Genomic DNA, 18,904 nt, shown 5'->3' on the forward strand with positions numbered 1-18,904 from the left:
TTTAATAAATGCTGTTGGAAAAACTGGCTAGCAATATGCAGAAAACTGAAAGTGGGCCCCTTCCTTACACTTTATACAAAAATTAATTCAAGTTGGATTAAAGACTTAAACGTAGGACCTAAAACCATAAAAATCCTAGAAGAGGCAATACCGTTCAGGACATAGGCACGGGCAAAGACTTCATGACTAAAACACAGAAAGCAATTGCAACAAAAGCCAACATTGACAAATGGGATCTAATTAAACTAAAGAGCTTCTGTACAGCGAAAGAAACAATCATTAGAGTGAACCAGCAACCAACAGAATGGGAAAAAATTTTTGCAATCTACCCATCTGACAAAGGGCTAATATCCAGAATCTACAAAGAACTTAAACAAATTTATAAGAAAAAAAAAAAGAACCTCATTAAAAAGTGGGTAAAGGATATGAACAGACATGTCAAAAGAAGACATTTATGCAGCCAACAAACATATGAAACAAAGCTCATCACCATGGCATGTGTATACCTATGAACCAAACCTGCACATTCTGCACATTACCCTCAAACTTAAAGTACAATAAAAAAATAGTAACATACATGCCATATTTCACAGTACCACCTAGCTACTTAATTCATATGTCTCTTATCCTTCAGCATCTATGTTTGTAACTTGCCATTTAGAGACATAGGAGTATTCATTCCTTGCAGTCATTGGAATATGCAGGCAGTTTATGTTTAGGGAACATCCTTTCAAACCAAACAGTTGAACATCTTTTAAAATAAACTAGGGACAAGAAAAACTGTACGATACTTTACAATCTAATATAAATCATTCTATTGCCACAGAATAGTAGTTAAGAGCTTAAACTTTGAAGTCATATAGATTGTGACATGCATTTTAACTCTGTTATTTGCTAGTTGTGTTACCTGGGCCAACTTGCTTAACCTCTGTGAGCCCTAATTCACTTATTTGTGTCCTGCTAATTATACCAATGTGATAGGGTTATTACATTTGTCCTGAAAAGGACAGGAACTCATCCTTTTTTATGGCTGCATAGTATTCCATGGTGTATATGTGCCACATTTTCTTTATCTATTCTAACATTGATGGGACTTTGAGTTGGTTCCTAGTCTTTGCTATTGTGAATAGTGCTGCAATAAACATATGTGTACATGTGTCTTTATGATTCAAGAATGATATGTGATTCTTATCTCCAAGGGATCTACAATCTAGATCAGAAAAATGAGGACAACATGAAAGCACCCAAAAATAAATAGATACAAATATGGTCCTAATAGAAATAACTGCAGTCAGTTAGGCTACACTGCTCATTTTTAAACACAAATTTGTTCCAAGGACTGTTAAAGTGGGGAATGTGAGCAAAAATGAATTTTGCATATGTAAGGAACACTTGATGGACACCGAAAACTGAACTCAGATGAATTGAGCAGTGTGTGGGTTCGCAAACATGCACACATGCATACATCTGAACATGCATCAGTTTCCTCAACTCACCTTATGACTTATGAGACACACCTATCCTCATATAGTGTTTCAACTTTCCATCTGATTTCAGATAACTCTCTTTCCATCTCTTTATTGTAACTCTCAAGCTGAGCCTGTTAGATGCCCACTTCCACAAGCCAATATTAGGTCAATGCAAAAGTGATCGTGGTTTTTGCGATTATATGTGTTTCTTAACCATTTCATATGTGTGAAACTCTGCTGTTGTTTTTATTAGGTTTCTATCTTCTTCATGTAATGTGTCACTAACAAAGTTTTAAAATGTGTCTCAATCCAATTTTTCCCATAAGTCCTGTGGTTTTTACTGCTTGATTTTGTATAACACAGTGGTTTTCAGCAACACATAATATAATTATTTTAGTAGACCAAACTGTACCATAAGCCCCTCAAGTGAATAGAACAAAGGAGCTGCTCACTCTGGAAAGGGGAGAAGGCTCCAGAAATGGCTTCCCCAAGAGGTGAACATGGATAACAATGGAAATATAAAAAAAATGAGTATCTTCTTTTATTTTGGTTCTTTTTAACTTGCCTTGCTATAAAACCAGACAACAAAAAGGGACTTAAAATGGCTTGTAAAATGCATTTGTTATTATTTATTTGGAGACATGATCTTCCTCTGTCATCTAGGCTGGAGTGCAGTGGCACAATCTCAGCTCACTGCAATCTGTGCCTCCTGGATTCAAGAAATTCTCCTGCCTCAGCCTCCCAATTAGTTGGGATTACAGGTGTATACCACCATGCCTGGCTAATTTTTGTGTTTTTAGTAGTGGCAAGATTTCACCATGTTGGCCAGGCTGGTCTCAAACTCCTGACCTTAAGTGATCTGCCTGACTCGGACTCCCAAATTGCTGGGATTACAGGTGTAAGCCACAGTACCCGGCCAAAAAATGGATTTAATATATCAAGGCAAAACACATGAAAAACAACTTAAAAATTAGGCAAAGGGAAAATAAAAAGAGCAAAATGAATGAATCTGATGTTAAGTTTATAAAAGACCTGCTTTAAGTTCCATACAAACCTTTGCCAGGGATGAACCACACATTTCTAAGCTTCCGAGTCTTCAGTGCTTGACTCTTTATTGATTTGATTTGATCCAGAGAGAATTTTGCAGACTTTACATTATTAAAATTTAGGTTATCTGTTTCTTCTTGTTTGTTTTCAGTGTGGATACTAGAATACTTTAAAGTTCATGTGTACCTCTCACATCTGTGGCTCTCATATTTCTGTTGAACATTTGTGGTCTAAGAGAATGTATGGGCTGCACATGATTGTAGGACCCTCTATCAAAGCCTATTTCTGAACAATGGTGAATCCAAATGATGCTCCCTGGCAAATTTCTATGATGCGTACTTCTACGTGCATGGTGAGAGAAAGAGCCAAGTGTTTTAGCATTCAGCTAAAATGAGAGTAGCATTAATGTTCTCTTGGGAAAAGCAAGAAGCCTGGTTAGTTCATGAACTGAATAAAAGGCTATACTACCTTGCTGGGAGTGAGATCAAAGAAGGAACATGAATTAATCTGCATAAAGTGGAGTACAGGTTGTGTGTCCTTGGATGTCTGCATGTGTGTATGTGTGAATGTCCCTTTGTGTGTCCTTCTACATAGCTCCATGAGTGTATGTGCATATGCACACCTGTGTGTTCTTACATGTATGCCTATGTCAATACATACCCATGTGTATGTGTGTATGTACATGCATGTGTGCCCATATGGGTAGATGCATAAACGCTTGTGTATATTCACCCTTGTGTATATGCACCCATGTGTGTTGGCACCTCTATACATGTGCCTATATGCACATTTGTATGCATTCTCTTTTATATGTGTATATATTTGCCCATTTATATATATGCATCCTTGTATACATGTATAAGCTGTGAATGTGCAAACAGATTTGTGTACTTGTGTGAGGTGTGTGCCCATGTGTATATGCTTGTGTGCCTGTGCCTTTGTACATGTGTATATATATTACTTGCATGTGGTATAAATAAGGAAATTGGAGAGAACAGAAAGTAAGTATGGAAAGATGTACTCAGAGCCCAGAAGGTAAAGGATTTCATACTTGAGGCTTGGAATATTTCTTACGTTGATAGGTTTCAAATCAGAAAATGCTATGGATAGATTTGCATTTTTTGACAAGTCATATTGGCAGCACTAATGAACCAACAACTAGACAGAAACATTACTAGTGAGGAAAGGGATATCTGTACATTTGGATAACTTCTTTTAAAATTAGAAAACATAATATGTAAAGCTGACATTCTTATATACACTATAGAGTATGTACCATTTTGCCTTAGGTACCTAAAAACCTGAAATGAATGCTGGAACTATTCATTAGCATGTAAGTCCCAGAGGAGGGTGGTTTAATATGTCATGCACTTAATCATTAAATTTAGATAGCAACATTTCCCCTCACTATCTGCAAAGGCATTTCAATAAGCTTTTTGTGTCATCTTGTGAGAAGGACCTAATGCTTCTTCCTCTTTGACTGCAAAGCAAACAAAAGCTTATGTATGTAGTAATGAGCCTTATCCTTCATTTGCTAGAGCCAAAGCTAAAAACTGAACAGAGTCCAGAACAGAGAATGTGATTCAAAAATCTACGTACTGCTCTGCTTCCAAATACATGTAAAGATGTGAATGAAAACTGTTAAGATGGGGAGGATTTGCTGCCCCATCCCCTCCATTGCCATTCAACCACATTTACCTCTGATCCACTCCTTTTTTAATCTCCTTAATCTAGCTCATTCACCCAAACACAAAGGGGTGACGTCACCATGCCTGTAAATAGAGAATCTAAGCCTGGTAGGAAGGTTTACATCAAAGGACATGCTTCTCCTACCTGCAGTCTCAGGAAGGGACTAATTTTGACTATTCAGGTTCTTCTATATTAATGGGTTCTGCTACATCAGTGAGGGGGAAAAGAAATCTAGATGGAGTCCAAGTAACTGCTCAGGAGTTCTGATCAATTTTCCAACTGTCACATTCTTTCTTGGTTCCACCTGGGAATGTTACACAGGGTTTACAGAATATAAGGGCAAAAAAGACCTACCCTTGATACACCTAGATTTAAGTGCGGTTCACTTAAGAGTTAAAAGGTTCCCAATTTTTTCACTGATAATATCAATATGATCAATGTAAACCATACCACAAAAATATATATAGAATACTGAGTAGAGTCTAGCAAATTCAGCCCTTGACTAAGGAACATGAGTTCCTCTATTTTGGAGGTCCCCATCCAGCATAGACCCTCCAAAATAGAGAGGTCCCCATGCTGGATAAGTCCTCAGGCAACTCATGGATATCCTGGGTATAAGTCTTTGTCTTGGAGAGTGAGCAGTAGAAATGCTCAGTAGGAGACACCATGGGGAGCTGCCAATGGCTTTGAAGTGGAGTGATTTGGTCAGTTTTGTTTTGGTGAAGTCACTCATGTCAGTGGCTGTAACCAGTAGGATGGCACTAGAGTGAGATAGGATGTTGTTAAGATCCTTCATACAGGGGGTATTTGAAGCTTTCAAATCAAGAGTGGTGGTCATGAAAAGAAGAGAAGAAAATGTTAGAGCTAAGGAAAAATTTCATAAATGATTGGATATGGAACAGAAAACAGGATGAGGATTTACTCACAGTGTTCTAGCTCAGATAAGTAGGTAGATAGGAAGGCTAACTGAAACAGAGAATATAGAATTGGGATCAGAGTCCATGGGATGAGGAAGAGTTCACTTTTGAACATTTTCAACTTGCAGTGGTTTGGGATACCTGCTGGCAATGTCTAGCAAACTGCCAGAGGTATGGTTCTGAAGCTTGAGACACAGGTCTGAATCACTTATACAGATTAGATAGTCTTCAGCACACTGAAATAGAAGAACACATGAATGTAGCTGAGGTTAACCCATAGGTTAACCAATTAAGAAGACTCATGACTGAGGCACAGTGAACCTGAGAGTATCTGTAGTCCAGATACAAAAGAGACAAGAGGAAAAAGCAACAACAAAAGACAGCACTTTGAGAAGAATCAGAAAAGTGCAATGTTTTGGAAGCCAAAAGGCCACAGAGAACTTAGGGAAGTTCCTGAAGATGCTTCTGAGCTGAGTGCTGAGTTTCACAGAGAAATTATTCTGCAGAAGAAGATGGGGAAGGGCATATCTGAAAGGGAGAAAGGCATTATAAGATGTGAGCACCCTAATGATGCTGTCTATACCTCTACACATATTTTCTATTGCATCATTGCATAGCATGATGCTTTGTGTAGAGCAAACCTGTCCAACTCACAGCCTGTGAAGCCAAAAGATTGGACACCCCTGATATAGAGCAAAGGCTTAAATATACTATTATTAAAATGAAGTGACTTCCATAAAAAATATATGAACAAATCGAGGGCTCCATTGAAAATCATCATAACCATAGGTAATATTTATACTCAATTTCCATAAGGTGTTTTTATAAATATCATCTCATTTAAACCTCCCAGAAACCCCATTTCCTAAGACAGTGTTATCATCTACATTTTACACATGAAGAACTTGAGGTTGATGACTTGCCTAAAGTCACACTGGTGGTTAAGGGCAGATGGAAGGCTTGAATTCTGGTCTTCTGAATCCAAGCCCATGCTTTTTCAGTTGAATAGCACTGAGCCCAGTTTCTCAGTGAGTTATTTGTAACCGGGACAGCACACAACGGAAACCTGGGGTACAGTCCCCAGCTATGTTTTACTTCAAGGTTTGTGTCATGGAGTGAGGTAGCTAGAATGACAACACTGACCTGCATCTAGAGAAATGGGAGCTTCCCCTGAATTGCCTTGAGGCTATTTCCCTTTGTGAACTGTTGCTGCTCCTGCAGCCGCCTGCCCAATAACTATACACTTCTTCAACCTTACTGGCATAGCCTCATCTTTGTTTACAATGGCAATGTGCTCAGGAACAATATTCATCTCCCCAGTTTCCCTTACAGCTAGAAATGGCTGTGTGACTGTCAGCAGGGCAGACCTGGCTGCCATGGTTCCAGTTCTCTATTTGTTCTTTGCCCTTTCCTCTTGGAACATGAGAACAACAGCCAGAGGTGCAGTCATTATTTTACGAATATGAAGACAGAATAGGCTAAGGATGGCAAAAGCAAAGACAGAAGGAGGCTGGCCCCTAATGGCTCCTGATGGCCCACCACACTGGCCATAGATGGCTCACCTATATACTTCTAAAGTATGAAAATCAAAGTCCTCATTTATTTAAGATGTAGTCTTTCACATATTCTGTTAATTGTTAGCTATGATCCTAACTGATACAAAAAACATCATTTACACTGTGCAGAAACTTTTTAGTTTAAGCAGGTCCCATTGGCTATTTTTGTTTTTGTTGCCTATGCTTTTGAGGTCTTAGTCATAAATTATTTGCTGGGACCAATGTCTAGAAGAGGTTTCCCTAGATTTTCTTCTAGTGTTTTCATAGTTTCTGGTCATATATTTAAGTCTCTAATCCATCTTGGTTTATTTTTGCATATGGTGAAGAGATAGAGGTCAGGTTTCAATCTTTTGCATATGGTGATCCCAATGTTCCTAGCAAAATTTACTGAAAAGAGTGTCCTTTCCCCAGTGTCTTTTTGTCAACATTGTCAGAAATTAGTGATGGAGACATTAAGAGCCTTGACTTCACCACTATGCAATATATCCATATAATATTGGCTACATGGATGTATTTTAAAACATTAGTTACATGGATAATTAATTTAGAGAATATGTATGCCATAAATTTACATGCATAACAAATTTTTAAATAATATACATGCCTGAAGGGGTGTTGAATTTTATAGAAGGCCTTTTTTGCATACATTGAGATAATCATTAATTCAATACCCTTTCATGCAAAATACTCTTAATAAACTAGGTATTGATTAAACATATCTTAAAATAATAAGAGCTATTTGTGACAAACCCACAGTCAATATCATACTGAATGGGCAAAAACTGGAAGCATTTCTTTTGAAAACTGGCACAGGACAAGGATGCCCTCTGTCACTACTCCTGTTCAACAAAGTATTTGAAGTTCTGGCCAGGGCAATCAGGCAAGAGAAAGAAATAAAGGTTTTCAAATAGAAAGAGAGGAAATCAAATTGTCTCTGTTTGCAGATGACATGATTGCATGCTTGTGTAGTTAGAAGACCCCATCATCTCAGCCCAAAATCTCCTTAAGCTGATAAGGAACTTGAGCAAATTCTCAGAATGCAAACAAATGTGCAAAAATCACAAGCATTCCTATACATCAATAATAGATAGATAGTTAAATCATGAGTAAACTCCTGTTTATAATTGCTACAAAGAGAATAGCATACTTGGAATACAACTTATAAGAGATGTAAAAGACCTCTTCAAGGAGAATGATAAACCACTACTCAAGGAAATAATAGAGTATACAAACAAATGGAAAAATATTCCATGCTCATGGATAGGAAGAATTAATATAGTGAAAATGGCCATACTGTGCAAAGTAATTTATAGATTAAATGCTATCCCCACCAAGCTACCATTGACTTTCTTCACAGAATTAGAAAAAAACCACTTTAAATTTTATATGAAACTAAAAAAGATCCCATATAGCCAAAACAATCCTAAGCAAAAAGCACATAGCTGCAGGCATGACTTCAAACTATATTACATACCTGACTCCAAACAATATTACAAGGCTACAGTGACAAAAACAATATGGTCCTGGTACTAAAACAAATATATAGACTAATGGAACAGAACAGAGGCATCAGAAATAACACCGCACATCTACAACCATCTGATCTCTGAAAAATCTGACAAAAACAAGCAATGGGGATAGGATTCCTTATTTAATAAATGGTGTTGGAAAAACTGGCTAGCTATATGCAGACAACTGAAACTGGATCCCTTCCTTATACCTTATATGAAAATTAACTCGAGATGGATCAAAGACTTAAACATAAGACCTAAAACGCATAAAAACCCCAGAAGAAAACCTAGGCAATACCACTCAGGACATAGGTATAGACAAAGACTTTAAGACTAAAACTCCAAAAGCAATGGCAACAAAAGCCAACATTGACAAATGTGACATAATTAAACTAAAGAGCTTCTTCACAGCAAAAGAAACTTCATCAGAGCTAACAAGCAACTTACACACAGAATGGGAGAAAATTTTTGCAATCTACCCATCTGATAAAAGTCTAATATCCAGAATTTATAATGAACATAAACAAATTTACAAGAAAAAAACAACCCCTTCAAAAAGTGGGCAAGGCATATGAACAGACACTTCTCAAAAGAAGACATTTATGTGGCCAACAAACATATGAAAAAAGTTCATCATCACTGGTCATTAGAGAAATGCTAATCAAAACCCCAATGAGATACCATCTCACACAAGTTAAAATGGCGATCATTAAAAAGTCAGAAAACAACAGATGCTGGAGAGGATGTGGAGAAATAGAAATGCTTTTACACTGTTGGGGAAGTGTAAATTAGTTCAACCATTGTGGAAGATAGTGTGGCAATTCCTCAAGGATCTAAAACTAGAAATACCATTTGACCCAGCAATCCCATTACTGGGTATATATCCAAACGATTATAAATCATTCTACTATAAAGACACATGCACACATATGTTTATTGCAGCACTATTCACAATAGCAAATACTTGGAACCAACCCAAAGTCCCATCAATGTTAGAATGGATAAAGGAAACGTGGCACATATACACCATGGAATACTATGCAGACATAAAAAGAGATGTGTTCCTGTCCTTTGCATGGCATGGATGAAGCTGGAAATCATCATTCTCAGCAAACTAACACAGGAACAGAAAACCAAACACCACATGTTCCCATTCATAAGTGGGAATTGAACAATAAGAACACATGGACACAGGGAAGGGAACATCACACTCTGGGGCCTGTCGGGTGGGGGGGTGGGCAAGGGAAGAGATAGCATGAGGAGAAATACCTAATACAGATGATGGGTTGATGAGTTCAGCAAACCACCATGGCATGTGTATACCTATGTAACAAGCCTGCACATTCTGCACAGGTACCCTCGAACTTAAAGTACAATAAAAAAAATAGTAATATACAGCCATATTTCACAGTACCCCCAGCTACTTCATTCATGTGTCTCTTATCTTTCAGTATCTATGTAACTCACCATTTAGAGACATAGGAGTATTCATTCCTTGCAGTCATTGGAATATGCAGGCAGTTTATGTTTAGGGAACATCCTTTCCAACCAAACAGTTGAACATCTTTTAAAATAAACTAGGGATAAGCAAAACTAGAGGATACTTTACAATCTAATATAAATCATTCTACTGCCACAGAATAGTAGTTAAGAGCTTGAACTGAAGCCATACAGACTGTGACATGCATTTCAACTCTGTTATTTGCTAGTTGTGTAACGTGGGACAAGTTGCTTAACCTCTGTGAGCCCTAATTCACTTATTTGTATTCTGATAATTATGCCAATGTGATAGGATTGTTGTAGGGATTAAGTGAGAAAATATAAAGTGTCTACACACTAGACACCTCAAATGCCTTCTCATAACATGAAATGGGCATCTTCCTGTGAAAGACATTTGAGATGCTACACTTCTGTTTGTGGGGATCAACATTTTTGGGGATCACTTGATTCCTCCCAAGGCTTTTAGAATGAAAGTACAGCCATTCAATTGAAAACTATCTGGAATGAGCTTTTGCAGAGTTTCCCATTCTCATGAAGATGTGGCTGTCAATCTCCTTCTAGAAATACTGAATTCTTTTAGGACACACTAAAATTTTCTGCCCAGAAGAAGTGGTAAAATGGATTCGCTCACCAAGAGTTATGCTTAAGAAGAGCGTCTGGAAGTGGCGGGTATTTCTAAAAGCTATTTGGAAATTGTATCTGCCTGGATTTATTTTCATTTATCAAATATTATTTTGCTACCGTACCTAAGGTGCTGTAACTAATGTCTCCAATTGCACTTCCCCACACCCTGGCCTCATGCCCGCCAGCCCTGTGAGAGAGGGGCATCATATGACATCAGCAAGACTGCTCTTTAATAGCCAGCATTATTTTATTAAGGAAAATTTGTATTGCCCTTTTTCCTCTCAAAGGTGCCAAGTGGACAGATTTTGATTTTTCTTGGCCAAGCGAATTAAAGACCAGGGAAGTGGCTTTGCTCCCCTCTGGCGCTTCCACTGCAAGTTCAGGTGATGCCTGCTGAATCCGATCACTTTGAACAGCTAAAATTTCAGGTTTGAATTTCATCTCAGAAATGTACAAAGCCTGAGAGTTGGTGACAGTATCAGAGTAGGGGTTGTTGTCAGTTACCTGTTATCCTGTTGCTACTCACAGCTGGCCCAGGTGTATTCCCCCCAGGTAAGGCAGGAGGCCTTGCTGAATGCCACAACTCTTTGTTGCATATTATCTTGTTAGTTAAGCTGTCAAGAAAGTTGCCAGTGAGGAGGTTATGGGGTGGAGGGACACACAGGGTTTAATCCAATTAAAACTTCACTGGCTTTTCCACATTCCTGATATCCTGGCTCAAACTAGGAAGAATCTTTTCAATGAAGGGGGCGTCTTGGAGGTAAAAAAAAAACCTAATGTTAAATGTTTGTGTCACAACAAGGGATAATATAAAGCATAAAGCAAAAGAGAAAGGATTTGTGGTATGGGAGATAAAAAGATCTCACTTTTAACTCTTCTCAGTAGCCTTTTACACAGTGCCATTTTAGATGTAAAAGGACTCAGTGAGCAGGTCAGGCAGGAAGGTTCTAGGTAGATCCTACCCAAAAGAGATCCTTTTCAGTAGAATTTTGACCCAACTTCTAAGAAAGGATTTGATGATCTCAGGAAGATCTTTCTTCAGAAGGCTGGGGAAACAATGGCTGCAGACCTAGATGCCTTAGAATTAAAACTAACAAATGTGCTCAGATTTAAATCTATGCCATCACATATTGACACAGATGGTACATTTTAGTGTTAAATCTATTTTTCTTTGCTCACAATGGAAAACATGCATGCAAGTTCACTTGACAGAATAGTTTCTGAATTAAGTCTGTATTAGAAGAAAACCTATATATGAAGCAACCTCAGAGCCTTGCAGATGTCTTCTGAAAGGACTGCACAGGCTGAATGAGAACAGGGCACGGTCGTCTCCTGGAGTGAATGAAGGAAGGCAGAGGGTGAAGGACTATCTATAGAGCATGTGCAGGTGAAGGAGCCAGGAGAGAAGAAAATGCTGGCTTTGATAAAAACAATTGACTTTGATATTACAAGGCTATATTTCTATTTCCATTTCATAGAAAGCATGCTCATTACAAGAGATCCTGATGCTTTCAGAAAATAAAACTGTATACACTTTCAAAAGCAGTTTTATAACCTGGAAAAATATTTAAGATATGTTATTAAGTGAGAAAAGCAAATTAAATTATGTGGTTGAATTTTTTAAATCACACACACACACACAGAGTATGTATTTGCACTTGCCTGATATATAGGACACTTTTGTATTGGCCATCTAAAGGAATAAAGGAATACCTAAGGCTGGGTAATTTATAAAGAAAAAAAGATTTATTTGGCTCACGGTTCAACAAACTATGCCAGAAGCATGGTGTCAACATCTGCATCAGGTGAGGGCTCAGGAAGTTTCCACTAATGGTGGAAGGTGAATGGGAGCCATCACGTGCAGATCACATGCGAGAGAGGAGGTGAGACAGGGAGGGAGAAGCCAGGTGCTTTTTAACAGTCAGCTCACAGAGGAACTAATAGAGAACTTACTCATTACCCCAAAGATGGCACTAAGGTCTTCATGAGAGATCCACCCCATGACCTAAACACCTCCCATTAGACCCCTCCTCTGACATTGCAGATCATATTTAAGTATGAAGTTTTGGGTGGGACAAATATCCAAATTATATGAACTATATTTACATTATTTTACTAGTTCACTTTTTTATAATTAAAAAAACTAGAGATTCTAATAAAACAATGAAGGAATTATGATTACATTGAAGTAAACTTACAATCCTCTCGCAGTACTAAACATATCCTGCAGAGCATGATAGCCTTGTCTTCCCAGGACCATAGAAACGTATGTGACTAATGATTAGTATTAACCAGTGTTTAATAACTGAACTGGAGTAATCTTTTCAAAAAGGTAAATTTCAAGTCTAATCTAGCTAGAAAGTCTTGTTAGAAAGTCTTATTTATAACAGCTAGGAGAATAACTGTCTTTTTATGAGAAAAGTGAGTATCTTGCAGTGAGAATTTACACTTCCAATGTATTGAAGTGATTTTAAATAGGCCCACTTCATAATTTTTTAAATGATCTATTTGTGTATACAAACAAAAGGAACAAACATAAAGTGTTGCTTATCATTTGCAGGAGGGAGAATCCATGGAATTCTTGAAACCTATCCAGGGACCAACCTAGCAATGAATAATTATACCAGATATGCTTATCAGAATTACCTGTGAAATTTACCTGAGTTTGAAGCAACAGATCAAGCTTGTCCATCCCACAGCCTGCAGGCCACATGAGGCCCAGAACGGCTTTGAATGCACCCCAACACAAATTTGTAAACTTTTAAAACATTATAAGATTATTTTGATCATTTTTTTTTTAGCCCATCACCTATGATTAGTGTTAGTGTACTTTATGTGTGGCCCAAGACAATTCTCTTTCTTCATATGTGGCCCAGGGAAGCCAAAAGATTGGACACCCCAGCAACAGAGATTAGGTAAGGAAGAAAGCAGACAAGGTGGCATTTTAAAATAAAAAATCTCTACAGGTGAGCCTTGCTTACTTACTCCAAAGTAATCATTTCTGGCCATTGGGGTTCTGAATCTTTCGTTAAGAACATTACCTTGTAGTTTTTTCTTCATTTCTGCTTTTGTTTTGCTGTTTTCGCCGTGGTTATTCTAGTAAGGAGAGAGGAAGAAGGAGCTCTGACGGCAAGCAGTTGGAAGGCAGTTGAAATCTATGGAGAATGATTTCAGATGCAAGCTATAAATGAGAGTAGGCCCAGGAGTGATTCCCTGTTTTTCAGCTGAGAAATCCCCGGGGAACCTTGCAAAGAACAAGGTTCAGGTGAGTCACAGTAAGCAGCGTGAGGGCATGGTAGTATAGTCAAGTCTGAGAATAACCCCCAGGTCTTCCCAGAAAATAGGGCTATCTGCTCCTCCATATGCTACCTTCACTGGCGCTAACTAGTCCAAGTCCTTCAAAACCTAGGAGTTGGGACCATGAAAAACCTCTGAATTGGGACTAAGGCTAAGGAATTGTGTAGGCTCAGTGGCTCCTTTATGCCGTATTTCTTAAATTTGGCTGCACAATAAAATCGCTTTGAGGAGATTTTTAAAATCCTGATACCTTGGCCATATCCCAGACCAATTCAATCAGTAGCTTTATAAAGCTCCTCAGGAGATTCAGGTGTAGCCACTGCTTTACAACCTTTTTTGGTGAAACTTTCCTCACAGTATGCCTGAAACCTCTAGACATTAGTACTCTCACTTAGATCTTACCTATGAACTAAGTGTATACATTTCCTGTGTTATGTATGTCTTTTAGCAAGGCTGTGAAACTGAGAAGTCAAAATTTCAACATTTATGGAATGAGAGTGGAAAATGGAATCCTGATCAGCACATCACCTCATTTTATTGGCAGCAACCTTTTTTTATTTTAGTCTTTCTCAAGTTCTATATTCACATTAAGAAAACAATCCCTATAACCAGAGGAATATAGCAAAGTTTTGTGATGATCAGTTATCAATAAATGTGTTATCTTTCACATTTTAGGACATTCATTACCAATTAATTATAAGTAATTATGAATTAATTTTATTATTCTAAAAAATTGATTAAAAGGACCAAATACACAAAGAAATTAGAAAGTTTAGACTGTGAATGCCGAAAATACATTAGACTGTGTTTATAAATTAACCAGGACTTTCAGTGCTGTTAGGAACTGAACTCAAAGTAGCTCAGGCAATAACACAAAACAAAAATCAACAATAATTTATTGGCCCATTCACTTGATCCAGGTGCTCAAAAAATGTTGTCATCCTTCTTTTTCCAACAGGATTCCACTTTGCGTTCTTTGTTGTTACATTTTCAAACCCTTTCTCACCAAGTAGAAGAAAAATGGTTACTATGTATTCAGTCTCTCATGGTCCCCAAAATAATTCTCCTTGAGACTTAGAAAGAACCCTTCACTTCGAGCATCTTTATAGCACATCTAACAAGGGCTAACCCTGCTTTGGGACTTATCATTGTGAACAGAAATAGAGGGTACCATGGTTCGCCGGGCCTGGACCATATGACCTCTTTGGTGTTAAGGGAAGGCTGGCATGTGAGTGAGAGTCCCATTAGAGCCACCTAACAGAACAGCACAGCTCATAAAGGGAAGAGAAGCAATATAGCAAATATCATATATGTACCATGATAGGTAAATTGTGCTCCAATTTCCTATTTTTTTAAACCAAGAATATGGTTACATAGGAACAAAAACCCACCTCTATTATTGTGATCAGTCACTATCAAACAATATATACTGTATAGTAAAATGTTACAGATAAGTTTGTTCATCCATGAATATTCTATCTGAAAGCTACTATGCTGTGAGACCCTAGACTGAATTTCTATTTGTTTCAGAAATAACTTTTTGTGGACATCAAAGTAATTCTCATCAGAGTAATTCTTCAGTTACTAACAAAGAAAAGCATCATTATAAAATAGATCTGGTGGAAATGTGCTTTATTATTCTCTTATATTTTTGCAACTTTTAAAGTGACATAAAACATCAATTAACAGTGGATGAATAAGTTCAAAGCAACGATTCATATAACTGCCAATATAACCACTACTCAGATCATTCCTCCAGGATCCCCCAGGTTTCCCCTACTATAACATTACAACACTTCACTTTAAATGAGGGTGATCTTTTAAATAGAGGTGACTTTATGGTTACCACTTTTTCACTTTATAATTTTACTACTGATGTAGGACTCTCTAAAAATATGTTAACTGTTTTAAAATTTTATCTAGGTTAAATTTTATATATATATACACACATACAAACATGTATATATATATTCTTTGTTTTACTTTGTATACTCAATACTGTTCACAAGCTTTATCTGTATTTTTGTAGGTAATTGTCATTTGTTTATTTCCATTGCTGTATAGTATTTCATTGTATAAATAATTAAAATGAATTTACCCAATCAACTAAACTTATTAGCCTGATTAAATAAGCCAACCTCATATTTATCACCAGAAGATTGCCAGAAATAGAGAATTTCAGACTCCATCTCATACTTATTGAATTAGAATTGTAATTTTAACAAGATCTCCAAGTGATTTGGATGACCATTAAGGTTCGAGAAAAATCGCTGTAGGTTTTTATATATTCCACTTAAAGTTATATATGTTTAGATAACAATGTATATACACTTTGTATGTGTGTGTGTGTGTGCGCGCGCGCGCGCGCGTGCACACACTTAATTTGAAGTGGAATAATTTGGGGAGGTTGTAATAATACAGATGTCTTTAACATTTCTAAATGTCAGTTTGTTTTTAATAGCAGATTTACAATTATACATCCACCACCAGAAATATGTGTATTTTCAGATATTTTTCAAATTTACAAAGAAAAGAACACATTAGTTTTAACTTTGATAAACTTTCCAAAAAAAATCTACTTTGCCATTCATAAAACATTCTTCCCATTACCTTAAGTGAATAAAAATATTAATCAAACTATAAGCCCCTTAGTCATTTTATATATTCCTGTTTCTTAATTTAGGAAAAGCTGGGTTCTTAAAGATTTTTGGAGAACATTATAAAATTATAGAAGATTTAAAACAATTTTCAAATTCAATAAATAATGTATCCTAGACAAGTGAAATTGATCAAAGTGGCCATACCATAACATAATTTTTCAAATATTTGAAATGACAGTAAATCAAGTTTTAAAAAACACACAAACTAGGAAGTACTGGAGACACTTTGAATTTTAATGTAAAAAAAAAATCTCAAACAGAAGTGACATGACCTTCACTTTTTTCTATTTTCTTTAACTTTGTATGCTGAGCTCATTGGCTTAAAAGTATCACATATTATGTTCAACTATTGATTTTAATAAATATTTGAGTTTATTTTAAATTTCCTTAATATAGGAATGTAATTTTTCTGATGGTATTATGAGCTTGGTAGAACAGTCACATTTTTCTTTTTTATTTTCCTTTTCTTTTAGAGATATAATTCAGATCTGTAAAAATGTCAGTCAGGTAACACATACATTGGAGGTGAAAACCACCAGCACAAAGAAAATGTGAGCAGTAAGAAAATATGAACATCAACTACTTCAATATTCCTCTACACAATCTGATATATACTCTAAAGTATACTTCATGCAGAAAATACAACATGAAAACCCTACCTGAAATATTTTATATATTTAAATACATAGACCTTCAACATTCTACTTAATATCATTTTAATTGCCCTAAGAATATTATGGTGGTTTTCAGCCTAGTTAAAGGATAATTAAGCATAGGACAACAGCTAAAAAAAAAAGTGTAGCTCCCTTTTATAACATAATCATTTGTGCTAAATGTACTATAAATTTAAATAGCAATGATACTGGAGAAGAAAAAATTCAAAATAACTCAACATAATACCATTTCACATTACAGATTAAAAATGGAAAACTTTGCTAACAAGAGTGATCTGAACTTTTGCATTTATTTGTTCATTCAAGTATTATTACATTACCACCACTACCTTACTACAGTAAAATCTAGTGTATAAAAGTAGTTCATTGGTGTTCTCCATTAAGTTGATGGATGTCTTTTTCTTTTTTGCATATATATTAGCTTTTCATAGGTTAGGTATTGGGCTGACCAAATTCATTGCAGTAACCACCTATTTGATAAAAGTTGTGTACCAACTTGGTCACCAGAACTGTACATACCCTAGCTATTCCTAAAGGTATGCAGTGGCTCCACAGGATTAGCCTGACTCAGTAGACTCAGTAACCTCCCAATCACATGTTCTAAAGAACAGGTCATCTCATTGTCCTTCCATGGTTATCCAGCTTGACCTAAACTCAAGACACTGTGCTCTTTCCTCATGACTTGCATTACCCAGATTGCCAGTAATATCCATCACTCATTTGACTCCAAGTTCTTGCCAAACCTCTATGTCTCACTGATTGATGTTGTTGGCCATTTTAGCCTCATTGTGTGTAATCACCTCTATCTACAAGAATGTGCTTGCCATACCTGTGCCCTGTGTAAGTCATCTCTGTTGCAAACTGACTCACCTGAGACAGGGTACGGACTTTTACCAAGCCTACTATCATACTCAGGTGTTCCACTCCTACATGATGAGGGGTAATATAAGACTCTGACCTGCCAAATATGTCTCTTTTACTGGCCTCCTATGTTCATAAAAGTTTTATCATGAGGCCAGGAGTCATAGCTCATGCTTGTAATCCCAGCACTTTGGGAGGCCAAGGCAGGTGGATATCCTGAGGTCAGGGGTTTGAGACCAGCCTAGCCAACATGGTGAAACTTGGTCTCTACTAAAAATATAAAAGTTAGCTGGGCACGGTGGCAGGTGCCTATAATCCCAGCTACTCAGGAGGCTGGGGCAGGAGGATTGCTTAAATCTAGGAAGTAGAGGCTGCAGTGAACCAAGAAGGCATCACTGCATTCCAGCCTGGGGAACAGAGGGAGACCGTCTCAAAAACAAAAGCAAAAAAATTGCCATGAGAGTCACTTATTGCAGTTACACCATTGCCTACAGGAAGTTCTTATAGAAATATAAATTACCAGGAAGCAGAACATAAGTATACAGTCCTCTAACATCTCTTTAGATGCAAGAATCTATGCAAAGATATAATAAAAATTAAGACAGACATTGTGAAAGAAATAAGAAAATATAAATTTTGGGACAGGCAGTACTGTGCTTTCTTACCATGACTTGCATTGATTAAATTCCTAACTACAACCATCTCCTAATCCCTCCCCCTCAATTTTTGCCGAAACTCCCCCTATTAATGTGTCACGTTGCTTTCTATATTGAATGTGGCAACAAGTCCAGTCTACTTTGTCCAAGTTGAATACAATTGCCAGGATCTAGGAGGAAGTCCCTGGTTCCACTTATGTCACACTGTTGCACTCCTTCTGTAAGCCACATCTCTTCTAATCACACTTATTTAGGACAGAATAGTGACTTTTCACAGGCCAGTTTTACACTGTGGTATCTCACTCCCTCATGATGTGCAGTGAGAGCTACCATGAAACTGGAGTGATCAAATAGGTTTCTTTTACCAGGTGCCATGTTATGTGAACCTTCTATCATTGCCTCGATAAGGTCCTTGTTAATCTGTACATTATCAGGAAGAGGAG

The sequence above is a fragment of the Cebus imitator genome, unplaced genomic scaffold (genome assembly GCF_001604975.1).
Source record: "Cebus imitator isolate Cc_AM_T3 unplaced genomic scaffold, Cebus_imitator-1.0 Scaffold248, whole genome shotgun sequence".
In the NCBI taxonomy this organism is placed as follows: Eukaryota; Metazoa; Chordata; class Mammalia; order Primates; family Cebidae; genus Cebus; species Cebus imitator.